The sequence below is a fragment of the Hypanus sabinus genome, chromosome 22 (assembly GCF_030144855.1).
Source record: "Hypanus sabinus isolate sHypSab1 chromosome 22, sHypSab1.hap1, whole genome shotgun sequence".
Taxonomy (NCBI): Eukaryota; Metazoa; Chordata; class Chondrichthyes; order Myliobatiformes; family Dasyatidae; genus Hypanus; species Hypanus sabinus.
The window spans coordinates 13,528,341-13,554,952 of NC_082727.1; the positions used below are offsets into that span (position 1 = coordinate 13,528,341).

General features: G+C 46.1%; 1 protein-coding gene and 1 long non-coding RNA gene across 2 annotated transcripts in view; one reads left to right on the forward strand and one right to left on the reverse strand.

Annotated features, from left to right (window-relative positions):
* The window catches only part of hpse2 (heparanase 2), a 461,866-nt gene that overhangs the window by 16,045 nt on the left and 419,209 nt on the right, over positions 1 to 26,612 (forward strand). The gene's annotated exons all lie outside the window — the stretch shown is intronic.
* LOC132379345 (uncharacterized) overlaps positions 19,126 to 26,612 on the reverse strand; it is a 59,785-nt gene continuing 52,298 nt past the window's right edge. Inside the window, exon 3 of the long non-coding RNA XR_009507394.1 lies at positions 19,126 to 19,175. This is a non-coding gene — a long non-coding RNA (uncharacterized LOC132379345). The remainder of the gene's footprint in view (positions 19,176 to 26,612) is intronic.

The following is a 26,612-nucleotide window of genomic DNA, read 5'->3' on the forward strand; positions in this document are numbered from 1 at the left end:
TGAAGGTTGTGGGTTAAGTATTGAGGGTTGTGGTTTGAGGATTGAGGGTTGTGGGTTGAGGATTGAGGGTTGTGGGTTAAGGATTGAGGGTTGAGAGTTGTGGGTTGAGGATTGAGGGTTGGGGTTGAGGATTGAGAATTGAAGCTTGAGGGTTGTGGTTAAGGATTGAGGGTTGTGGGTTGTATTGAGGGTTGTGGTTTGAAGATTGAGGGTTGAGGATTGAGAACTGAAGGCTGAGGGTTGTGGGTTAAGTATTGAGGGTTGTGGTTTGAGGATTGAGGGTTGCGGGTTGAGGATTGAGAATTGAAGATTGAGGGTTGTGGGTTGAGGGTTGTGGGTTGAGGATTCAGGGTTATGGGTTGAGGATTGAGAACTGAAGGTTGAGGGTTGTGGGTTAAGTATTGAGGGTTGTGGTTTGAGGATTGAGGGTTGAGGATTGAGGGTTGTGGGTTGAGGATTGAGGGTTGTGGGTTGAGGATTGAGAACTGAAGGTTGTGGGTTAAGTATTGAGGGTTGTGGTTTGAGGATTGAGGGTTGTGGGTTGAGGATTGAGGGTTGTGGGTTAAGGATTGAGGGTTGAGAGTTGTGGGTTGAGGATTGAGAATTGAAGGTTGAGGGTTGTGGGTTGAGGATTGAGGGTTGGGGTTGAGGATTGAGAATTGAAGCTTGAGGGTTGTGGTTAAGGATTGAGGGTTGTGGGTTGTATTGAGGGTTGTGGTTTGAAGATTGAGGGTTGAGGATTGAGAACTGAAGGCTGAGGGTTGTGGGTTAAGTATTGAGGGTTGTGGTTTGAGGATTGAGGGTTGTGGGTTGAGGATTGAGGGTTGTGGGTTGAGGATTGAGAACTGAAGGTTGTGGGTTAAGTATTGAGGGTTGTGGTTTGAGGATTGAGGGTTGTGGGTTGAGGATTGAGGGTTGTGGGTTAAGGATTGAGGGTTGAGAGTTGTGGGTTGAGGATTGAGAATTGAAGGTTGAGGGTTGTGGGTTGAGGATTGAGGGTTGGGGTTGAGGATTGAGAATTGAAGCTTGAGGGTTGTGGTTAAGGATTGAGGGTTGTGGGTTGTATTGAGGGTTGTGGTTTGAAGATTGAGGGTTGAGGATTGAGAACTGAAGGCTGAGGGTTGTGGGTTAAGTATTGAGGGTTGTGGTTTGAGGATTGAGGGTTGCGGGTTGAGGATTGAGAATTGAAGATTGAGGGTTGTGGGTTGAGGGTTGTGGGTTGAGGATTCAGGGTTATGGGTTGAGGATTGAGAACTGAAGGTTGAGGGTTGTGGGTTAAGTATTGAGGGTTGTGGTTTGAGGATTGAGGGTTGAGGATTGAGGGTTGTGGCTTGAGGATTGGGAATTGAAGGTTGAGGGTTGTGGGTTGAGGATTGAGAACTGAAGGTTGAGGGTTGTGGGTTAAGTATTGAGGGTTGTGGTTTGAGGATTGAGGGTTGTGGGTTGAGGATTGAGAATCGAAGGTTGAGGGTTGTGGGTTAAGTATTGAGGGTTGTGGTTTGAGGATTGAGGGTTGTGGGTTGAGGATTGAGAATCGAAGGTTGAGGGTTGTGGGTTAAGGATTGGGGGTTGTGGGTTAAGATTTGAGGGTTGTGGTTTGAGGATTTAGAGTTGGAGTCGAGGACTGAGGGTTGTAGTTCGGGGTTTTTATTTTATTTGCATACAGTGTGGAAAAGGCCGTTCCAGCTCTTCAAGCCTCGTGACCCAGCAATGCCCAATTCAACCCTCGCCTAATACAATGACCTATGAACCTACTAACTTTGGACTGTGGCAAGAAACGAGTTCCCGGAGAAAATTCACGCATTCCATGAGAAGCACGTACAGACTCCTTACAAATGATGTTGGAATTGAACCCCTCTCTGAGTGGTAATAGCATCGCTTTAACCACCATGCTACCATGGTGCCCAAGGTGGGTTGAGGATTGAATGTTGAGGAATGAAAGTTGAAAGCTGAGGAATGAGGGTTAGTGGGTTGAGGGTTGCAGATTGAGGGTTGAGGTTGTGTGTTGCGGGTTGCTGAATGAAAGCTGTAGTTTGAGTATTGAGGGTTGGAGATTGAGTTTTGGGGGTTGAAGCATGAAGGCTGCAGTTTGAGTATTGAGAGTTGAGGATTGAAAATTGAGGGTTGTGGGTTAAGGATCAAAGATTGAGGGTTCAGGATCAAGGGTTGAAGATAGAGGAATAAGGATTGTGAATTGAGGGTTGGGGTTGGAATTAGGTGCTGAATGGTGGGCAATTTATAATGGTGGGCTCATTTGGAGTGGGGAGCCTGATATCTGCTCACTTAGAGCCAGGGTTCAACTTTTACCACATCAACAATCTGGAGGAAATTGTCTCATTGTTACTTGACTCCTGAACACCTTAACTGTAATCTGTGTCACTTGTGAAGAGCAAATTTGAACCATTAAGAACCATCAACCGTACCCAGGCCAAGCTGTCACAAAGAGAGGTACGCAATAGTCTTGAAGCAGTTCGAAATTTTACCAATGTTGCCCAATGTGAGAGAGTGTGAAACTGTTACTTCCCTCAATTAGAATTGTTTTAAGTATGGACAATTTATGTCATAGTTTCTTGGGACCTAGAAAGAGGCCAGTCAGCCCATTAAGTCCAGGCTGGCCCATAAAGCAATCCCATTCCCTCAGTAATATTCTCCTGTGATCTATTGTCCCTGTATTTACATAGCAGGGACAGTTTAGTGGTCAATGAACCTGCCAGTCCAAACACCTTTACAATGTGGGGGGGGGGGGGGGGAAACTAGAGCATTCTTGAACTACCTCCTGAGGTTGGCAAGGTCTCGATTTAGCAGGTGGAGCTCAGGACTGCCAGTTCTGCATGCCAATTACTCAAATACTGCAGACGCTGAAAATCCAAAATAAAAGATCAGGCAGCAGCGGTGGGAGGAGGGAGATGTGAGTTCACCATTTACATTAACGTTGACCCTTTAATCAAAACACATCAAACAAAAGGTAATTAATCTGCTGTCAGAAAAATTACAAATTTTATGACATACAGTATGTCAGCGATAAGAAACCTGATTCTGACATTGAACTGTATCTATGAAGAACTAGATTCACTTGGGATTTAACTGCACTTCCTTTTAATACCAATCCATTTTTAAAATCAGTTTTATGTGTGTTTGCTACAGTTTGGTAGAGTGAAAGAGTTATTGCAACTGGGGAACTAGAGCGGATATTTGCTTTGTGGGAGAAGCCAGAGAGAGGCAGTAGATGGTTGCCTCTCTGACTGGAGGCCTGTGACTAGTGGTGAGCCACGGGGATTGGCGCTGGGTCCATTTTGTTTGTTAACTGGATCAGAACGTCTGAAGATGACACCCAAGATTGGGAGTGTAGTGGACTGCAAGGAAGACTATGAGAGTTTGTAGCAGGATCTGGACCAGCTGGAAAAATGGTAGATAAAATTAAAGCAGACTAGTGTGAAGAACGTAGAAAATAGAGAGAGGAACTTTGATAGAAATGATGAGGGGTATAGACAGGATAAATATAAGCAGGCTTTTTCTTGGGTTGGGTGGGTCTACAGCTAGAGATCATGGGTTAAAGGTGATAAGCTTAAGAGGAACATGAGGGGAAACTTCTTCACTCAAAGGGCTGTGTGTTTGGAATGAGCTGTCACTGCTAGTGGAGCATGCCAGCATGATTTCAACGTGTAAGAGGTTTTGGTAGATACACGGATGGCAGGGGTATGGTCCCGGTGCAGGTCGATGGGAGTAGGCAGTTTAACTGGTCCAGCATGTAGTAGATGGGCTGAAGCTCTTGTTTCTAAGTTGTACTTTTCTGTGACTCTATGACTAAATCAGCAGGCTGAGTGGCATCTGTGGGAGGAAAGGGATTATTGAAAAGCTACGTTAAATTATTGGATTAGTGTTGGAGCTTTGGAGATTTGATCTGGAGACACGAGTTTCCATGTGGGGAACTTAAATAGAGAGGAGGTGGAAGAGCTCAAGGCCGGTGCCGAGCAAATAACCTGTTCCTTTATGTCAACAAATCAGAGGAGAACTCTCACTACTCTCACCCCTCTTTACATCGGTGGCACAGCAGTTTCGAACTCCACAGCCTCTCAAGTTTTCAGAACACATTCTACATATTCAGGTCAGCTCACTAATATCGCTGCTTTCTGAGGAGGCTGAAGAGAGCTGGACTTCGCACATCTGTACTCACTTTATTCTACGGATGTGCAGCCGAGAGCATCCAAACAGGCTGCACCATTACCTGGAAGAGAAGCTGCACTGCGGTGGGCAGGGAGGCGCTACAACAGGTAGTCAAAGCTGCCGTTGTATCACTAGCACCGCCCTACCCGCTATCAAGGACCTGTATTCAGAAAGGTGCTGGAAAAGGGCAAGTAACGTCATGAAGGATTCCACCCAGCCTGTTCATGGACTGTTTGTCTCCCTTTCATCAGGGACGAGACTATGTAACATCTACGCCAGGAACCGTAAGTCTGCTCACACCTCCACCTGCTAACCCACCCCTCCACACCCCCAACCACCACTACTTTAATATTTTCTGTCAGTCATTTTACATACAGGCACTCCTGTACCTAGAGTCACTTTATAAGCATACAGTCAATCTACGTATATAAGATACCTTATGTATTTATATTTATTGTGTATTTTTATTGTGTTCTTTATCTTATTTGTATTTTTTTTTAACTGCATTGGATCCAGAGTAACAATTATTCTGTTCTACACACTTGAAATCAGGAAAACAATCTTGAATATTGTTAATTGTTCGAAAAGGGAAAAAACAGAAGTGGATATCTAATTTCAGTAATGTTAGCATTAAAACATCAGGACTTCCAACAAAAATCTATTTGATTCACTAATGCTCTTCAAAGAAGGAAATTAGAATCCAAACCAGGTTTATTATCACTGACTTATATCAAGTAAATTTTGATGTCTTGTGGCAGCAAAGATATAAAATTGCAATAAATTACACAAATAAAGAGCACAAAAACGAAGAAGAAAAAAGTAGCGTTCATGGGTTCGTAGACTGGTCAGACATCTGATGGTGGAGAGGAAGAAGGAATTCTTGTATTATTGACTGTCGGTCTTCAGACTCCTATACCACCTCCCCGATGGTAGTAGTATGCTGTGTGTGTCTGATGGTACTATGGTTTACACCTTGGCCCCAGAGGAACACTGTTTCATTTGGCTGTATTCATGTGTATGGTTGAATGACAATTAAACTTGAATTTGAAAAGGGCATGTCCAGAGAGGTGAAGATCTTCAGTGCAGCATGCTGCCCTTTTGTGGTGAACTACATATACCTGTCTGGACACACCCCCCGCTGACTGCTCCTGTGGCTCCACCCCACAGACCCCTGTATAAAGGTGATTGAGGCCTGAGCCCGGCCTCTCAGTCTCCAGGGTGTAGTATAGTGGTCACTCACTGCTTGTTCCTTCTTCCAGTCAATAAAAGCCGATATCTCGCCTTTACGTCTCAGAGTGAATTATTGATGGTGCATCAATTTTATTGACTGGAAGTTTTAAAACATGGAAAGCGTCTTACGTCAGGAAAGATTGGATTTGGACGCCCAAGACCCTGAAGCAGCTCTTGCCTTTGAACTCTGGCTTGCATGCTTCCAATTGTACTTGGAGGAGGTTAGTGCAACCAAGCCTGCTGTTATGCACAGAATTCTCCTCTCGAGGGTCACCCCAAAAGTTTATTCATTTATCAGGGACCTGTCGACCTACGAAGGGGCACTGGACGCTCTCAAAAGACAGTACCTGCGGCCGGTGAACACCGTCTACTCGAGACATCGTTTAGCTACCCGGCGACAGCGGCCTGGAGAATCGGGCGCCGAGTTTCTCCGAGCACTACAGACACTCGTCCGAGCTTGTGACTGCAAAACACTCACGGCAGAACAGCATGCGGAGCTGCTAGTACGAGACGCCTTTGTTACAGGAATTAGATCAGTGTACGTGCGTCGGCGGCTGCTGGAAAATGCCGATCTTACATTACTCTCGGCGATCGAGACGGCCGACACGCTGGAGGCTGCTCTGCACAACGCTGACGCTTTCCAGTTGCGCGATCCCCCGCTGGTTCCTTGGACACCTCAGACCCCGCCGCCGCCGGTTCCCGTGAGCAAATTCGCCAACACCACTGCCAGTCGCGATTCCACGAACTCCCCGAACCTGACCATGGCTGCGGCCAGGTGAAAGCCTGAGCTGTGTTATTTTTGTGGACTCAAAAAGCACCCCCGAAAGTGCTGCCCGGCCCGAGAAGCGACCTGCTCCAGCTGCCGGAAGAAGGGCCATTTTGCCAAGGTCTGTAAGTCTAAACTATGAGCGGGGTCGGGCAGCGCTGCGTGTGAGACATGGGGGCCGCCATCTTGCATGCCTGGATGTGGGTGGCCACCTTCGTCGGCGTCAGCGTGCCCTGCCCCTGACCCACTGGTGTTTACCGGGCACCAAGATGGCAGTTCAACTCTGGCCACCATAACCCTCGACCAAAGCGCCCCACACCAGCTTGCAAGATCAATGATGGACATCCTGGTGGAGGGGCACAGGACTAGCTGCCTGTTTGACACGGGCAGCACTGAGAGTTTTATTGACCCTGACACGGTGCAATGCTGTGGACTTGTGACACAGCCGGTAAGTCAGAGGATCACCTTGGCTTCTTGGTGGTATTCCACAGACATTTGGGTGGGTTGTGTAGCGACATTGGTGGTGCAAGGCACAGAATATCGGAACTTTGCGCTACTGGTCATGCCTAAACTGTGTGCACCTGTGCTATTGGGGCTGGACTTCCACAGCCACCTCGAAAGTGTGACTATGGCATATGACGGGCCCCTCCCACCATTCACTGTCAGGAATCCTCAGTTTGGTTGGACTTCGTCACATACCCTGCTACTGACCACACACACACACCGACCCACACGTCCCGCCCAGCACCATGCCGACAGCTGCGCTACTGACACCACTTGCAGCGTCTCCACCCTCAAGATCCCTCCCCCACCGCTGTTTGCCAACCTGACCCCCGACTGGAAACCTGTGGCAACTAAAAGCAGGAGGTACAGCGCGGGGGACAGGGCCTTCATTCAGTCAGAGGTGCAGCGGCTGCTCAGGGAGGGGATCATTGAGCCAAGCACAAGCCCTTGGTCCCAGGTGGTTGTTGTTCAGACCGGGCAGAAAGATAGGATGGTGGTGGACTATAGTCAAACCATCAATAGGTTCACGCAGCTTGACGTGTACCCCCTACCCCGCATCGTGGATATGGTTAACCAGATAGCTCAGTACAAGGTGTACTCGACAATAGATCTGAAATCCGCTTATTGCCAGCTCCCCATCCGCCCAGAGGACCGCCCCTACACCGCCTTCGAGACGGGCGGCAGGCTCTATCACTTCCTGCGCGTCCCCTTTGGTGTCACAAATGGTGTCTCGGTTTTCCCAGAGGGAAATGGACCAGATGGTGGACCAGTACCAACTGAAGGCCACATTTCCCTATCTGGATAACATCACCATCTGTGGTCACGACTGGCCGGATCACAATGCCAACCTCCAACGATTTCTCCAAGTGGCCGCAGCTCTGAACCTTACTTATAACAGGGACAAGTGTGTGTTCAGAATCACCCGACTCGCTATCCTTGGGTATGTCGTGGAAAACGGGGTCATTGGCCCTGATCCCGACCGTATGCGCCCCCTGTTAGAACTCCCTCTTCCCACCACTCTCAAGGCCCTCAGTCGGTGCCTGGGTTTTTTTTCCTATTACGCCCAATGGGTCCCCCATTATGCAGACAAGGCCTGCCCCCTGGTCAAGTCTACCACTTTTCCCCTCTCTGCTGAGGCCTGCGTGGCCTTCAGCTGCATTAAAGGGGACATTGCCAAAGCAACGATGCATGCGGTGGACGAGACCATTCCTTCCAAGTAGAGAGTGACTCCTCCGACTTCGCGCTTGCTGCTACCCTCAATCAGGCAGGCAGGCCAGTAGCATTCTTCTCTCGTACCCTTCAAGGCTCTGAAATTCGGCACTCCGTGGTGGAGAAAGAAGCCCAGGCCATAGTGGAAGCTATTAGGCACTGGAGGCACTATCTCGCCAGCAAAAGGTTCACCTTGCTGACCGACCAGCGCTCGGTTGCATTCATGTTCAGCAACCAACAGTGGGGCAAAATCAAAAATGATAAAATTTTGCGGTGGAGAATAGAACTCTCCGCCTACAACTTTGACATCCTGGCAGACTCAATGAGCCCCCTGATGCCCTATCCCGGGGAACGTGTGCTAGCGTACAGCTCGACCAGCTATACGCCCTCCATGCACATCTTTGCCATCCAGGGGTCACCCGATTTTACCATTTCGTGAAAGACCGGAACCTGCCGTACTCCCTGGAGGACATCAGGACGATGACCAGGGACTGCCAAATCTGCACTGAGTGCAAACCGCACTTCTACCGTCCTGACACGGCACAACTTGTCAAGGCCACCCGCCCTTTTGAGCGACCGAGTGTTGACTTTAAGGGCCCCCTTCCCTCCACCGACTGCAATGTCTACTTTCTCAACATTATCGACAAGTACTTGCGGTTCCCCTTTGCCATTTCCTGCCCCGACACCACTACCACATCCGTCATAAAAGCCCTGCGCCAGCTCTTCACTCTGTTCGGATATCCCTGCTATATCCACAGTGATAGAGGGTCCTCCTTTATGAGTGACGAGCTGCACCGGTACCTGTTAGCTAGGGGCATTGCTACTAGTCGGACCACAAGTTATAATCCCCGGGGTAATGGCCAGGTGGAGCGGGAGAATGCCACAATGTGGAAGGCCACACTTTTAGCCCTTAAGTCAAAAGGGTTGCCGGTCTCTCGATGGCAGGAGGTCCTTCCTGAGGCACTCCACTCTATCCGCTCCCTGTTATGTACATCCACCAATGCCACCCCTCACGAATGCCTATTCTCTTTTCCCAGGAAGTCTGTCACTGGGACCACCCTACCAGTTTGGCTGACGTCCCCAGGGCCAGTGCTGCTCCGGAAACATGTGAGGAGTAATAAATACTCCCCGCTGATCGAGAGGGATCACTTTCTACATGCAAACTCGCAGTATGCCTACATGGTCTTACCTGATGGGCGGGAGGACACGGTCTCTATCCGCGACCTGGCTCCCACAGGAGCAGCAGACCACTACCCCGAACACTCTCCAGTAACTATGAACCCTGTACCCGAGGTGACACTGCGCACACCAAGCCCTACACAGACTCCTCACGACACTCCTATACCAGGCGCCTCGCACACGTGTGAGGGATCACTGACACCTAGTGGGCTGACACCTCCAGTTAGGCTGGAACCAGCACAACCACCGTCTCTGGTGCAATCACCACCGGCATCTGTGCAATCACAGCCGGTGCTACGTAGATCACAGCGACAGATTCGACCACCTGATGGACTTAACCTGTAAACATACTTGTAAGAAACTTCGCCACGTGGGGACTCTCTTTTAAAACAAAGGGGGGGTGAATGTGGTAAACTACATACACCTGTCTGGACACGCCCCCTGCTGACTGCTCCTGTGGCTCCTCCCACAGACCCCTGTATAAAGGCAATCGAGGCCTGAGTCCGGCCTCTCAGTCTCCAGGATGTAGTATGGTGGTCACTCACTGCTTGTTCCTTCTTCCAGTCAATAAAAGCCGATATCTCGCCTTTACGTCTCAGAGTGAGTTATTGCTGGTGCATCACCTTTTGAGGCACTGCCTCTTGAAGAAGTCGTCAATGATCAGCAGGGTTGTGCCCATGATGGAGAAAATGGGCCTACGACTCTCTGCAGCCTCTTGCGGTCCTGTGTAGTGGAGCCTCTATACCAGGCATTGCTGCAAACGGTCAGAATGCTCTCTACTATGTACCTGTCCTTGTTGATATACATCTTATCTCTACCTTAAATGACTAGCCCATTACCTTCAGAAAAGGGAACCAATAACTCCATATAAATCCAAATAAAATAACACTGGTCTCAGCCCAAAGCATTGACTGTTTACTCTTTCTCATAGATGCTGGCTGAACTGCTGAATTCCCCCAGCATTCTGTATGTGTTGCTCTGGATTTCCAGCACCTGCAGACTTCCTTGTGCTCCTAAAATAATATAGTGCATTTCGCAAGATATATTCTTTTTCTCCTGAACTCAAGGGAAGAAAGTCGATGAAAATCAAAACTGAAGATGTTAGAGATCAAGATTTAGGACTCAATGTTCAAGTTAATTGAGGTGACACTGAGGTGTGCCATTTTTGTTAGCAATGAACACAGCCTAAGGGTGTGCTGGGGGCAGCCTGAAAGTATCACGACACATTCGGTGCCAACATCGCATGCCCCCAACGCTTGGCAGAACACCACAAACACAACACAGCAGAAAACAGAAAGCAACAAAGCAAAAGCAAGTCCCTTTCCTCCCTCTCACCTGTGCACATGTACAGCCCTTTAACCGCAGGACTTGGGCCTGCAGACACTGGGCTTCAGCCTTGGCTCTGGGCAGTGAGGCTAGACTTCTGACCCTTGAACCTTGACCCTTGGCATCAATCAGGAACATGCTGATCACTGAACACTAGGCCTCTAAAGCTCCGGTCTCACAGATCTGTGAACCTGAGGGTCATCAGAACTCTGACTCTGCAATCAGCTGACAACTTGCTGACCTTTGGGGAAGAGGGGTCCTTATCTACACCCTGCTGGTCCAACATCCAACATCTGGTCATGGATGTCCCGTGTCTGCATCTCTGGTCTTCAAAGTGAGGTGGAGTCCTAACTCTGGCCTGACCTCTAATTCTCGCAAGTCCTTGTACCCCAACCCTATTCTGACCCCTAACTCCATGGTATTTTTTTCCCCAAACTATCCTTACGAACCTAAAAAAAATGTTAACAAAAGGAATTAAAATATAAATTAAATGTGAAGGGAAAATAGAGAATGCTGGAAATGCTCAGCTGGTCAGGCAACATCTCAAGTTCAAGTTTATTGCCATGTTTTGTGCAAAATAAAGATAATCATATTAGTACAGGATTGACAGAGAGAAAAAGTAGTTTGCAGTAGTATTGAGATATTTCAGTTTGGTTCAAGAGCCAAACGATAGCGTGGTAGAAGATGTTGTTGGACTTTGAGGCCTGGGTCTTCAGGCTCTTGTACCGCCTGCTTGATGTCAGCATCGAGAAGAAGACAAGGCCCAGATGGTGGGGGTCCTGAAAATGGATGTCTTCTTCCTGAAACATTGCCTTTTGCAGACTTCCTTGACGGTGAGGAGATCTACACACAAGATGGACCCACCACTTTGAAGCTTCCTGCGATCTTATGCGTTGGAGTATCCACTTCCATCTGTGATACGACCAGTCAGAATGCTTTCCACCGTACATCTGTAGACGTTTTTTAGAGTCCTCAATGACCTGCTGTACCTCCTTAAACACTGAAGAATGTAGAGATGCTGGTCAGGGTCTCGGCCTGACTGTTTATTCGCCTCCATTGGTGCTGCCTGACTTGCTGAGCAACACCAACATTTTGTGTGTGTTCAACATTTCCAGCGTCTCTTGTGCATCCTCTTTGGGGTTGTACTTATCTGCTGAAAGAGGAAACAGGGTTACATTTCCAGATCAAAGACCCTTTATTGGAATTAGAGTAAAACCCTATTCGCTCCTATATAACAAACCAGCCATCGGAGGCATCGGTCTGGAGAACTGTTACTACCACAACTAGTCTCGCTCTCTGCCAACTGTATGATAGAAATATTGAAAAAGGGAGCAGCAATTAGTTTCTGCCGTAACCTGTCACAGAGAGATTGCAGTAATGGTTCCCCTGACTGATTCCTCTGATGCCAGGCTTGCTATACAAGGCGAGATGAAGCAGACAGAAAAAAATGATAATGTTGGAAATGTTAAAATTGAACATAAATAATAGAATACTACAGCACAGCGCAGTACAGGCCCTTTGGCCCACAATACTGTGCTGACCTTTTAATCTAGGATTAATCCAACCTTTCTCTCCACTTTTCTATCATCCATGTGCCTATCGAAGAGTCTTTTAATGTCCATAATGTATCTGCCTCTACAACCATCCCTGGCTGTGCGTTCCATGTACCTACCACTCACTGTGTAAAATATACTTACCTCTGACATCCTCCTATACGTTCCTCCAATCACCTTAAAACTATGCTGTCTCGTATAGCCATTTCTGCCCTCAGATAAAGTCTCTGGCTGTCCACTTGCCTCTTATCCTTTTGTACACCTCTGTCAGGTTGCCTCTAATCCTCCTTCACTCCCAACTGGGAGCAAGGGTTTGCCTTGGACCTGCTTCATCAGTCAAAAGAGCCCTCCTTTTAACTTTATAAACTAGTTCTCCCTCTTCATTGAATATATTTAATGATTTAGTCCCCCATGGTTTCCTGTGGTAGAGAATTCCAGAAGCTCACTACTCTTTGGGTGAAGAGGCTTCCCCAGATCTCAGTTCTAAGAGGCCTCAAACGGTTCTGGACCCTGAGAACACCTCCCTGCATCTAAGCTGTCCTGTGGAACCCTTCCACAGGGAGGGACACAGCCCTTCTGATGTGGTCTCTGTGTAATTGGAACAGGATATCTACATCTTCCTCTCCTCTGACTGATGTGGAATGGTGGATCCTGTCACTTGAAGTGGTTGGATTGTCAGATTGTTGTCTTCAACAGCCATATCCATTTTCTGGCTGGACAGGGTATCCGTTTACATTATTGCACTGTGACATTGAACTTCCTTCCCAAACCGGTGATGGCATCATCTCGCGAATCATGGTCAATATCAAAGTACATATACGTCACTCTTATACAACCTTGAGATTCATTTTCTAGTCGACGTTTACAGGAAAATAAAAAAATCCATCAGAACTTATGAAAAACTGTACATAAAAAGACTGACAAACAAATACTAAACGCTGGAGGAACTCAGCAGGTCAGACAGCATCTATGGAAATGAATAAACAATCGACATTTAGGGCCGAGACTCTTCAGTCCTGACGAAGGGTTCCACCCCAAAACGTTGACTATTTATTCCTCTCCATAGATGCTGCCTGACCTGGTGAGATTCTCCAAATGTGCGTTACTCTGGACGCCCTGATAAGTGACCAAAGTGCAAAAGAAGACAAATTGTGGAAATAAAAATAAATAAATAAAACATACTGGGAGCATGTCATGTCCTTGAAAGTGAGTCCGTAGGTTGAGGTGAGTGAAGTTATCTGGAGATTTGGAGCAGGTGAAGCCCATTGTCCCTAATATAATGATACAGTCCCCATTCTGATACTTGGGATGACACCAGGCAGTCTGGTATCTGTGCCGTGATATCGGACTGTTGGGATGAGTCTAATTATTGCACTCGCTCAAGGACTGATGATGTGGCATATTCTGACTTGCACAGCTGCAGGATCTTTCCAGCATATAAAAAGGAATTTTATTTTCCACAATTTCTTCTTCCACATGGGTGCTGTAAATTGTAACGATCGCTCTTTGAACCCACATCTACACTTAATTTGCATTCATCCATTTAGGGAATTTCCTTGTCCTCCAAAGGCAGTTATTTGAGAACAAGGTTTTTTTTTGCTAAGTAAAGAATTGACGAGGGCAGAGGGTTAGGAGAATGAAAAACATATGTCTGAAAGCATAAAGCTTTTATGTGCCATCGTTTACTTTTAAGAATGTAATGATCTGGCATGTTGTAATTAAACAATGTAATTGTGATCTATGGAAGGGAAAGGTCACATTTACCAATAAATCAAACAAGATCAGTCAAGGCATATCAAGGTCAAGTGATAAAACATAACTGTCCACTGGGGAGATACATCAGATAACTCCACAAGTGACAGCTATGAGGAACGATGTAGTCATTTGTATCAACACTCATCTGTCTTTTATGTTGAACCTACATATGGTGCTTTGTCAGTGTTACAACTGTGAAGGCAACACTGTCCATTTCAGAACCTGAATCAGGTTTAATATCACTGAGATACACACAGTGACCATGTTATTAGGTACACCTGTACAACTGCTCATTAATGTAAATATCTAATCAGCCATTCACGTGGCATCAACTCATTGTATAAAAGCAAGCAGAGGCTCTGCTGTTGTTCAGACCAAATATGTGGGATGATTGTTGGTGCCAGATGTGGTGGTTTGAGTATCTCAGAAACTGGTGATCTCCTGGGATTTTCACACACCACTATCTCTAGAACAGGGCTCCCCAGCCTTTTTTATGCCATGGACCCCTATCAAGTCAAGTCAAGTCAACTTTTATTGTCAAGTCATAACTGCTGGTACAGTGCATAGTAAAAATGAGACTGCGTTTTTCAGGACCATGGTTTTACATGACACAGTACAAAAACTAGAATGAACTACGTAATAGTTAAAAAAAACACAGAGAAAGCTACACTGGACTACAAACCTACACTGGACTACATAAAGTGCACAAAAACAGTGCAGGCTTTACAATAAATAATAAACAGGACAGTAGGGCAAGGTGTCAGTCCAGGCTTCGGGTATTGAGGAGTCTGATAGCTTGGGGGAAGAAACTGTTACATAGTCTGGCCGTGAGAGCCTGAATGCTTCGGAGCCTTTTCCCAGACGGCAGGAGGGAGAAGAGATTGTATGAGGGGTGCATGGGGTCCCTCATAATGCTGTTTCCTTTGCAGATGCAGCGTGTAGTGTAAATGTCCGTGATGGCGGGAAGAGAGACCCCGATGATCTCAGCTGACCATTAACCAAGTGGTCCATGGACCCCAGGCTGGTAATCCCTGCTCTAGAGTTCACAGAGAATGATGGGAATTTGTTTTCAAAATCCAGTCAGCAGCAGTTCTGTGGGAGAGAACAGAGGAGAATGGCCAGGAGTGAATGAGGCAGTAACTCAAATAACCGCATGTTACAGCAGAGGTGTGTAGAAGAGCATCTTGGAACACGCAACACATTGAAAATTGGAGTGAATGGGTTACAGCAGCAGAAGACCATGAACATACACTCAGCAGGTGCCTGATAAAGTGCTCACTGAGCGTACTTCTGGTGCTTTCTCAGTCTTACCACTTTGAAGACAACAACGTCCATTTCATAATCTGAATAAGGTTTATTATCAAAGTGTATGTCGTGGAATTTGTGGTTTTCAGGCAGCAGTACATGCAAAACATGTAAAATTACAGAAAGTTACAAAAATAAATAAGTAGTGCAGAAGACAAATGATAAGACACAAGAGATTCTGCAGATACTGGACATCTAGAGTAACAAACACTAAATGCTGGAGGAACTCAGCAGGTCTGTCTGCATCTACGGGAAGGAATAAACAGTTGATGTTTTGGGATGAGCTCCTTTATCAGTCCACAAAGTTGTCCCGTCTCTTTAACCTACTCTAAGATTAATCTAACCCCTTCCTCCCACATCATGCCAGCACTTTGTATGTGTTCATGGACCATTCAGACAAACGATGGTGGAAGGAAAGAAGCTGTCCTTAAAACACTGTATGTGGATCTTCAGGCTGTTTGCTCCCCAGTGGTAGTAGTGAGAAGAGGGCATGTCCCGGATGCTGAGGGTCTGATGGTAGGTGCTCAGACACCGACTCCTGAAGATGTCATCAATGGTGGGGAGAGTTGTGCCTGTGATGGAGCTGGTTGAGTTTACAGCTCACTACAGCCTCTTGCGATGCTGTGCATTGGGTCTCCCAAACTCGGCCATGATACAAATAGTCAGAATATTCTCCACTGCACATCTGTAGAAATTTGCATGAGTCTCTGAAGTCCCTATTTCACTGGATTTTCCTTGTGGAATGAGTCAAAACTACAGCTGACGCTTGCTTTGGGTGACAGACTGACGGAAGCCAGTTTACCACTGAGTGTCATTTAGCATGGGATCCTTGTAGGAAACAGGCAGGGGTGAGTTTGGGTAGTAGAATGAGTTAGGTAAGTAACTTCAACATGTTGGTATATTGAGAGGAGAACGATTATGGTGGATGAAGTTCTGTGAGGGCACAGAGGAGAGACCTGTCACTTTGACACCACAGGAGAGAGCTTCTTCAAGGATCATCACCTTGTTGTGGAGAGGCTTGTGAGTTCCTGAGCTCCCAAGACCGATGCTGCCTGGAGTTTAGCTATCTTGTACTTAGCTCCTGGTGTTGTCCATAAGAGCAGAGTCAGGCCATTCTGCCCATTGAGTTCATTTCGCCATTTCATCATGGCTGATCCCAGATCCCATTCAACCCCGGACACCTGCCCTTTCACCATATCCCTTGATGCCCTGGCCAATCAGGAATCTACCAACTTCTGCTTTAAATATACCCACGGACTTGACCTCCACGCAGTCAGTGGCAGAGCATTCCATAGATTCACCGCTCTTTGGCTAAAAAAATTTCTCCTTACTTCTATTCTAGAAGGTCGCCCCTCAATTTTGAGGCTGCGTTCTCTAGTTCTGGATACCCCCACCATAGGAAACATCCTCTCCACATCCACCTTATCTAGTCCTTTCAACATTTGGTACGTTTCAATGAGATCCCCATGGATTCTTCTAAATTCCAGTGAGTACAGGCCCAAAACTGCCAAATGCTCCTCATATGTTAACCCCTTCATTCCCAGAATCATCCTCGTGAACCTCCTCTGGACTCCCTCCAATGACAACACATCCTTTCTGAGATAAGGGGCCCAAAACTCTTGATAATACTCCAAATGCGGGCTGACTAGTGTCCTATAAAGCTTCAGGTTTATCTCCTTGTTTTTATATTCTATTCCCCTTGAAATAAATGCCAACATTGCCTTCTTTACCACAGACTCAACCTGTGAATTAACCTTCTGGGAGTCTTGCACAAGGACTCCCAAGTCTGTTTGCATCTCTGATGTTTGAACCTTCTCCCCATTTAGATAATCGTCAACACTATTGTTCCTTTTACCAAAATGTATTATCATACACTTTCCAACACTGTATTCCATCTGCTAGCTTTTTCCCATTCTTGCAATTTGTCTATGTCCTGCTGCAATCACTTATAATGGCAAGGTCAAGAGGGAGATTCCAGACAAAGAGAGATCCAACCAGGACTCAGTGGTGGAGCTGGCAGAAGATGATGGCACATCACAATGGCAGTGAATGCAGAGAAAGGCTTTAGTAATAAAAAGACCCCAAGTTGTGTTGCATTCCATGACACAGGACCCTGAGCTGATTTGTCAAGGACCGTGTGGTGGCTGCTCGTACACCAGCCTCCCTACGTTAAACAAAGCCACTCACAGGCGCCCTCCATTAAAGGAATCTGTCCTACTATCCTGGAGTAAGTCCCACGTCGATCAGTGAGTGACGAAAGGGGCATGATTGTGCTGTTCAGCCACCTGAAGTCCCAACAGTAGACAACCTCTTCAGAGAACATCACACTCAACTCAAGTGATTGCACTAGTAGTAGTACAGGAGATATGGTAGATCAACTGATTTCTAAACTGAGAGAAGCAGGACATTGGAAGATTTATTTATTATTTACAAAAATCACTTGCATCAGTAGACAGGCACAGAAATAATTAAAATGCATTCAGGAAACGTCCACTGTTTATTTTTATTTTTATCTAGAGATAAAGCACAATAACAGGTCCTTCTGGCCCTGTCCAGTTACACCGATGTGACCAGTTACTCTACTAATGTATACATCTTTGGAATGTGTGTGGGGTGGGGGGGGGATGGGGGTGGAGTGGAGTAGCTGGAGGAAACTCAGTCGTAGGGGGAATGTACCTTACAGACAGTGGCTGGGATTGAACCCAGGTCACTGGCACTGTCATAGAGTTACATGAGCCACTGAGCTACCTAAACTATGCTTTCAGAGCATGTTGGCTAGAATACAACAGGGAGGAGGAGATACTGCAGTTGTCAAAGGCTCTGTTTAAACCACATCTGGAGTGGCTGCATTTGTTTATGGGCACTGGACCTCAGAGTGGACTTGGTGAGGGCAGAGTGCAGATTTACCAGTATGGATAATGCAGCTAAAAAGTTTCAATTACGGAGGCAGATTGTATAGATTAGGTTTGTCTTCCCTTGGGTGTAGAAGATTAAGGAGTGATATAATTGAGGTGCTTAAAGTGATTAAGGGATTTGATAGGGTAATAAAGAAAATTATTTCCTCTGGTGGGGAGTCTTGAACTATGTGGCGCAACCTTAAAATGAGAGCCAGACCATTCAAAATGATGTTAGGGCTGTGGGCGTCGTGGTTCAGAGTTCAATTCTGGTGTTCTCTGTAAACAAGTTGGTATAGTTCTTTTTGTGTGCGCATGGGTTTCCTCCAGGTGCTCTGGTTTCCTCCCACAGTCCAAAGACGAACCAGTAAATAGGTTAATCAGTCATTGTAAAGTTGTCCTGTAAGTAGGCTAGGGTTAAATTGGTGGGTTGCTGGGCAGTGTGGCTTGAAGGCCCTAAAAGGCCTGTTTGGCACTGTATATCTAAGTTTAAAAAAGCAGAATTAAGATTGTCAGCGATTTCTCGGGCAAATGTTTTGTTGCCTTTGGACAATTTCAACATTTAAAAGATATTTAGACAGGTCTACAGATAGGAAAGGTTGAGAGAGGTTTGGGCCAAACACAGGCAAGTGCGACTAACTCAGATGGGCACCTTAGTTGGCATTTGCCAGAGGCTTTGTTAACATACGGAATCTCCTCAAATTCCTAATGAAGTATAGCTGCTGGTGTGCCTTACTGGTGATTGATTAGATTAGCTTCAATTGCCACATGTACATAGAAACATACATTGAAAGGCATCATTGCGTCAAATCAGATCAGCAAGGATGTTGCCACACTTTGGGTGCCAACAAAGCTTGCCCACAGCTCACTAACACCCGTAGTTTTTGGAATGTGGGAGGAACCCAGAGCACCTGGCACCTGGAAGAAGTTAGGATAGATCCTTTGAGATGTTGATGCCCAGGAGCTCGGAGCCGCTCACCCTCCCACTGGAGAGGATAAAGCTGAGCCAACATCACTGACAGGTGACTGACAGCAGAAATATCCAGTTCTAACACAAGATGCTTAAACAGCAGGTTAAGATTTAATACCGAGTCTCGAAAGTGGCAGTGCATCCAAAAGAAAATGAGGTTTTGTTCCTCAAGCCCTCACTGGGCCTCACTGTATCAGTGCGGGAGATCGCAAACAGGGTCAGAGAGGGATGGGGAATTAAAGTAACAGGTTACGGGAATCCCAGGCTTACCTCTGCAGAACGAATGTAGGTGCTTTGCAAAGCGATCACTCAGTCCTCTCCTGCAGTGTAGAGATTAACCATAAAATCATTAGACCAAAAGATATAAGAGCAGTATTGGGCCACTTGGCCCATCAGGTTTGATCTACCATTCCAACATGGCTGATTTATAGTCCTTCTCAACCCTATTCTCTCGTACTAATCAAGCACCTATCAACTTCAGCTTTAAATTTGCCCAGTGACTTGGTGTTCACACCCACCTAAGGCTAAAGAAATCCCTCCTCATCTCTGTTCTAAAGGGATGCTCTCATATCCTGAGACAACCCACTATAGAAAAATCCTCTCCACATCTACTCTGTTTAGGCCTTTCAATATTAGAAAGATTTCAATGAGATCCTCGTTCTTCTAAACTCCAGCAATCAAAGCCCAGAGCCATCAAACACTCCTCAAACATTAATCCCTTCATTCCCAGAATCATTCTCATAAACCTCCTCTGGACCCTCTCTAATGCCAGCACATCCTTTCTTAGACAAGGCGCCCAAAACTGCTCCCAAGTGCGATCTGAACAATGCCTTTTAAAGCTTCAGCATTTTTATATTGATTTTATATTCTAGTCCTCCTGAAATCAATGCCAGCATTGCATTTGCCTTCCTTACCACTGGCCCAACCTGCAAATTAACCTTAGGAGTCCTCTCAAGTCCCTTTGCACCTCCAACTTCTGCATTAGCTCCCCACTTTGACAGAGTAACCCTGCTGAAATGGATATATGGGAGCTATTATGACATTGCCATTTTACCTCGGGATTTTGATGAATACTGTTGATCAATAAACCTATCAAGAATCACTTTCACTGTTTATGTCATCTTTTAAGACAGAAGTTTCTGTTTACAGAATGCCCAAGAAGTTATTATTCTTAAGGATGCGCCCAGCTGGGCTTAATATCACCAATTAACAGCAGACACATTGAAACCTGTAATGATTTTTATATGAGGCTGGTTTGAACAGTTTTAAAAGGTAGGTCATGTAAAGATATTTTACGAAGATCCTGCTTCAATAAAGCTAAAACTGTATCTGAGCTGTTGGCTTAATCGCTGGGTCAATTTTTCAACGTGCGTGTAGCAAATAAAACTTACCTTTGTAGTGCAATCTTTAAGTATAATATATACTATGAATAGGGAATGGAGGGATATGGATCATGTGCAGGCAGGAAATCTTTAGCTTAGTTTGGCATTGTGTTTAGTGCAGACATCGTGGACTGTAGGATCAATTTCTGTGCATCAATGTTCTAAGATGTAAAAGCACCCAGACTGCACACAAGTTATTTGCGCCATTAGTATACTTTTGAGTGTCAGGGTGGAGATGCGTCTCTACCAAGGGAGGTGTAAAATGCTCCTTCCCTCCGCTAGTCTGCTGGTCACCATTGGGCAAGGTGTAGCTCCTGTTTAGTCTCCCAGATCAGGGTCACATGAAGCCGTGAGAGCAGGTGGTGGATGGTCGTAGGAGCAGCCGGTGCACATCACAAGTCCTGGTTAGGTGACCACTGACACCAGGCAAGCAATCTCTGAAGAGTACTGGTAATGGCTGGGGTCACCTGTTTGTAAAGACGCTGCCCAGAAGAAGGCAATGACAAACTACTTCTGCAGAAAAACTTGCCAAGAACAATCATGGTCATGTTCATGATCGCCCATGTCATATGACATGGCACATAGTGATGATGATGAGTGTACTTTATTTGAACATTTCCTCAGTACGGAAGCTGTAGAATCCAGAGGGACTACATTCAGTGTTCACAACGAGGCCTCCTCCGCTTCGGTTGGATGGCTGCTTTACAGAGCACCTGTGTTCATTCTGCAGGATGATCCTGGCATTCCTCCTGCCTCCCACTTCCATGAAACTACTGGACCTCAATCAGGTCGTTAAGTCAGCATGTTTGGCCCAAAAGTGATCAGTGTGTTTGAAAAGAAGTAATTAAGGAGACATGGAGAGACCTCTTTTTGGTTTGTGATATGGCACCGAATCAGAAACAGATTTATTATCACCGATTAAAATCTATTCTAAAATCAATAGTAGGTTTCAAACTACAATATTCATAATGTAGAACACAGAACATCAGCTCACGATGTTGTGCCAACCATTTAACCTACTCTAACACAAACAAAGCCCACGATTTTTCTTTCATTCATCTGCCTATCTAAGTCCCGAGTGCACCTGCTTCCACTGCTGTCTGTGGCAGCAAGGTCCACCTAGCTATCACACTCTGTAAAAAATCCTACCTCTGACTTTCCTCCAAACACCTCAAAGTTATGCCTCTTCCCCTCACATTAGCCATTTTTGCTCTAGGAAAAGCTATTGTCTATCCACTTGATCAATGGCTCTGGTCATCTTGTACACCTCTATCAAATCATCTCTCAATCTTCTTCAAACTAAAGAGAAAAGCTATAGCTCGCTAGCCATGTTGATTCTCGCTAATCAGACTATGTTTCTCCATAAGCTTGGAAACCCTGTTTCTAAGGATCGTCACCAACAGCTTGCTCATCACTGATGTAAGACCCTCTGGCCTATATTTCCCAGCGTTATCCCTATTGTCTTTCTTGAACAAAGGAATGACATTCGCCACTCTCCAATCCTCTGGTTCTACTCCTGTGGTGCAAAGATGGGGAAGAAAATGGAAGCTTTGCGAAAGCCCGTATGTAAAGTACCTTTGTTGTGTATTTGCTGTTGTTCAGTGTGATTTGTTTCAGGGCTGGGAATGGATTGTTTTCCTGCAATTTTCTTTGGATTCAAAATTCAACACTCAACTTTATTTATCACGGATGCATCGAGATGCAACATCGTTAACAACCTGAAGGTGTGCTGGTGGCAGCCCGCAAGAGTCGCCACACGTTGCGGCACCATCAGAGTGAGCAAGGCCACGATGTTCAGTAGAACAGTGCAGAGCACAACCAACAGCAAAGCGATGTGCAGCTCCTCCCTCCCAGCCATGCACTTCAGCCTCCAGCCCTCCATGGACTCAGACTTGGACACGCAAACACTGATTACCCCCGCGGACTCGCGGAGAATCCCCCCCTTAGGGCTTCGGCTGCTCAGGAAGCAACAATAGATAACTGCACGGTAAAGCCGTGTTCGCAGCCTGCCAGGATAAAGTTGACACTGTGACATAAGTCATCGGCAGACTTTACAGGAAAGCCAAAATTGCTGGAAATACTCAGCTAGCCATGCACCATTTGCGGAGAGAGAAAGGCAATTAACGTTTCTGGGTCAGTAACCGCTTGAGAGCCAGCAATTACACTAGGTTCTTTGACTTCATGTTGTCGAATGACGCATTGTTTCCTGGTGACAGTGTGTGGATAATGAAAAGACGGTGTGAGATCGAGACGAGAAGGTACAGTGGATTATTGATGTCGGCTGACACACCATTGGGGCTACTTAGCTCACACCACTTGTGTCTAGTTATTGAAGCAAAGGTTACTCTACACTCGTATTCAGTTCTGATTGCATCATTATATGAAGGATGTAGAAGCCTTAGAGAAGATGCTGAGGAGATTTACCAGGATGCTGCCTAGACTAATAAAGATAGTTTGACTGAGCTGGGGCTTCTCTCTTTGGAGTGAAGGAAGATGAGAGGTGACTTGATGGAGGTGTACAAGATGATAACAGGCATATATGAGTAGACAGCAGAAACTTCTCCCACGGTTGAAATGGCTAATACAGAGGGGCATACTTCTAAGATGACTGGAGGAAAATACAGGGGTGATGTCGAGGTCAGATCTTTTCACAGAGAGAGTGGTGGGTGTGTGGAATGCCCTTCCAGGGGTGGTGATAGAGGCTGATACATTAGGGGCATTTAAGAAATTCAAGAATCAAGATTGTTTAATGTCATTTCCTGTACGAAAGTGTAAAGGAGAATGAAATAATTGTTACTTCAGATCTGATACAGAATAAAAAAACCCACAAAAGGTGAAGAACACAAGAAAAATAAAAACACAATACATATAAATACATAAGATAGTTTATATGAGGGGTGATCGATAAGTTCGTGGCCTAAGGTAGGTTTGTAGGAGTCAATTTTAGAAAACCTAGCACATTTATTTTTCAACATAGTCCCCTCCTACATTTACACACTTAGTCCAGTGGTCGTGGAGCATACGGATCTTGGACCTCCAGAAAATGTCTACATATGGGTGATTGATAGGTTCGTAGGCTAAGGTAGAAAGTTATACAGCTCTTGTTATGTGCGTATGCAGGTCAACTCTTTGAGTGATTATAGAAAAAGTTTGAAGTTAATAACTCATCTCCTTCTACCGTTGGCCACAAACTTATCAATCACCCCTCGTATACATAGTTTATTGTATGTCCATAAAGTGACGCTAGGCTGTACATAAACTGACTGTCAGGAAATAATAAAATAGTGGTGGAGTTAGTGGGTGGAGGTGTCAATCAGCCTTACTTGCTTGGGGAAAGTAACTGATTTTGAGTCTGGTGGATCTAGCGTAGATAGTATGCAGCCTGCTCCCTGGTGGGAGCAGGCAAACAGTCCAGGAGCAGGGTGGGTGTAATCCTTCATGATATTATTGGCCCTTCATTGGGACCTTTCTGTATATACGTCCTTGATGGTGATGCTGATGCATTGGGCAGTTTTGACTACCTGCCGTAGAGTCTTCCTGACTTGCCGCAGTGCAGTTTCCGTACCAGGCAGTGACAAGCTTGTTAGTTGCTCTCTACTGTGTATCTGTAGAAAAATTTGAGTATAGATATGCAAAGACCAGCTCTCTTTGGCCTTCTCAGAAAGTAGAGGTATTGGTGAGCTTTCTTGACTGTGTAGGATGTGTTCTGGGACCATGAGAGGCTGTGTGTGATGTGCACACCTGGGAGTTTGAAACTGCTTGTAGCTTCTCCTGCTGTGCCACTGGTATAAAGGTGGGGGGGGGGTGTATGAATGGTGCCAGTTCTCCTGAAACGATAACCATCTCCTTTGTCATGTTGACACTGCTGAAGAGGTTATTGGGCTGGCATCTGTCCTCGAGCTCAGTCACCTCCTCTCTTAAGGCCATTTCATTGTTGTTGATAATAAGCCCCACCACTGTGAACTCAGCAAAGTTAAGAACGCGATTGATCGTGCGTTTGGCCGCGCAGTCACGTGTGAGCAGAGTGTGCAGCAGTGGGCTTAGCGCACAGCCCTGGGCTGAGGAAAATGGGGAAGGAGGATTGGTTCTACATCCTGACTGTCTGAGGAAGTGCAACACCCAGCTGCTCAGTGGTGCGTTTACACTGAGGAGCAGGAGTCTGTTTATCAAGGTGTGTGGGACAATAATGTTGAACGCTGAGCTGAAATCCAGAAGAAGCTTTCTCATATACTTGCCATTGCTTTCTAGGTCCGTGACAGATACTATGGCATCTGTCGTAAAGCGGTTCTGTCAGTAAGCATCTCGTTTAGTGTCCAGTGTGGCAGGAGTGGAGTTTTTGATAGGTGCCATTCAAAGCACTTCATGATGATTGGCATCAGTCACCTTGAGCCAGTCTCTTTCTTGAGAAAGTTGTGTCTCTAATTCTATGTGCCTGTGATGCTGCTACAAATAAACTGTTCATTGTGCCTGTGCACATATACCTTCATACATGATACAATAAACTGACTTTGACTTCTGTCCCATTCCTTGCTGATGTGTGTAGACAGTGTTAAGAACATTGAACACTACAGCACAGTACAGGCCCTTTGGCCCACAATGTTGTGCTGACCTTTTAACCTACTTCAAGTTCTCTCCCACATAGACCACCTCAATTTTTCTATCACTCATGTGCCTATCCAAGAGTTTCTTAAATGCTCCAATGTTAGGCCTGCACAGGGCGGTACCTCCCAGTCTCTATCCAACTAGCAGGACTCACCTGTCACTCGTTTTCAACTCATCACCTGCAGCCTATTTAAACCCAGATCTCATCCACAATTCTTGTTCACTCAAATGAACTAGCCAGCCTCAACCAGTTGCTTCTAGCTTCCTGTTACCTTGTTGCCTTGTCATGTTGAGAATCAGTTCTCTCTTGTTTTGTGGCCCTTCTTGGATTGAAATTTTGCAGTTTATTATTAAAATTATCGCTCCAAGTTAAATCATTCTTGCTGCTCTGTATTTGTGTCAAACCTTTGCTACAGTTCCTGACAGGATGGGTGAACCAATGATTGACCCAGCATGAGTATGCTTGCCTCAAGGAAGTTGTTCATTGACTGGAGCATACGGTCAAGAAACAGCAGGGAACTATCGATCGTCTGCTCACCACTCTCAACCAACTCTCTGTCTCAAAACAGCAGCCTCCCAACGTCAACCTCCTCCCAATGAGCCCCAGATTCCGGTGCCGAAATGCTTCAATGGATCCCCAACCTGATAGCACAACTTCCTGTCCCAGTGGGTCTTACACTGCGAGCTCCAGACATCTCTGTATGTCATGGACCGAGGCAAGATCACCTTTGTTATCTCTCTCCTGACTGAGTGACGTCTAAGCTGGGCTGCCACTAACTGAGGCAACAAAACCACTATTTTTAATAAGTATCAGGAATTCACCAGTGAGCTGCATTTGAGTTTCCAACCATCTGGGAAGTGAAGGGGTGCAGTGGATTGAATACTATGCCTGCATCAAGACCTATGGTCACTGCTGGATTATACCGTCAAATTCAGGACCCTCGTGGTGGAGTGCAGCTGGGATGTGGAAGCTCTGCTGGCCTATTACCATCATGGCCTCTGAGTGGTTGAAAAATGAGTTGCCTAACCGGGAGATACCCACCAACTTTGAAAGCCTCATCACTCTGGCCCTCTGTATTGATAAGCATTTTATGGATTGACCCGCAAGCTCGTCAGCTAGAACCATTTTAGGTTGCAAGACCTTCATCACCAATGCCTCCAGAACCCACTCAGCTAGGGAGAGCTCCCTTAATCCCCCAAGAGTGTGAGTATTGGTGGAGAAAAACTTGTACACTTATTGCAGAGCAGCTAATCACCAATGCATCAAATGCCCACTGCGTCCCGGAACATGGCTCCATCAAGTAGAGACGAGAGGATTTCTATCAGCTAGTCTCCCCCGCCAGCCTCTCATCCCAGCACCATAGCGTGACTCCTCTCTCTATGTCTGTCCACATGCTGATGGCTCTAGGCGTGCAGGAGGCCCCAGTGGATTATGGCGCAGCAGGCAACTTTTTGGACACTGTGTGTGTAGCTTTGACTTCTTACCGAACCTATCTCTCGCCCCTTCTGAATCATGGCCATTGATGTCAAGAGCCCTTGGGGTCTGCGATAGTCAGAGCATGCACAGGGCCTGTACACATGAGCATTGAGAGCACCATGAGTCCATCCGGTTCCTCCTTCTCGATTGACCCAAAACTCTTTTCATCTTGGGTTATCCTGACTTCCCACTCATGACCCTCACTTCGCCTGATCATTTTGTTCATTGCCGAGTTGGGGATCCACTAGCCAGACCATTTGCCTGCAACCTCAACTGACTTCACCCTGTAAATCTGT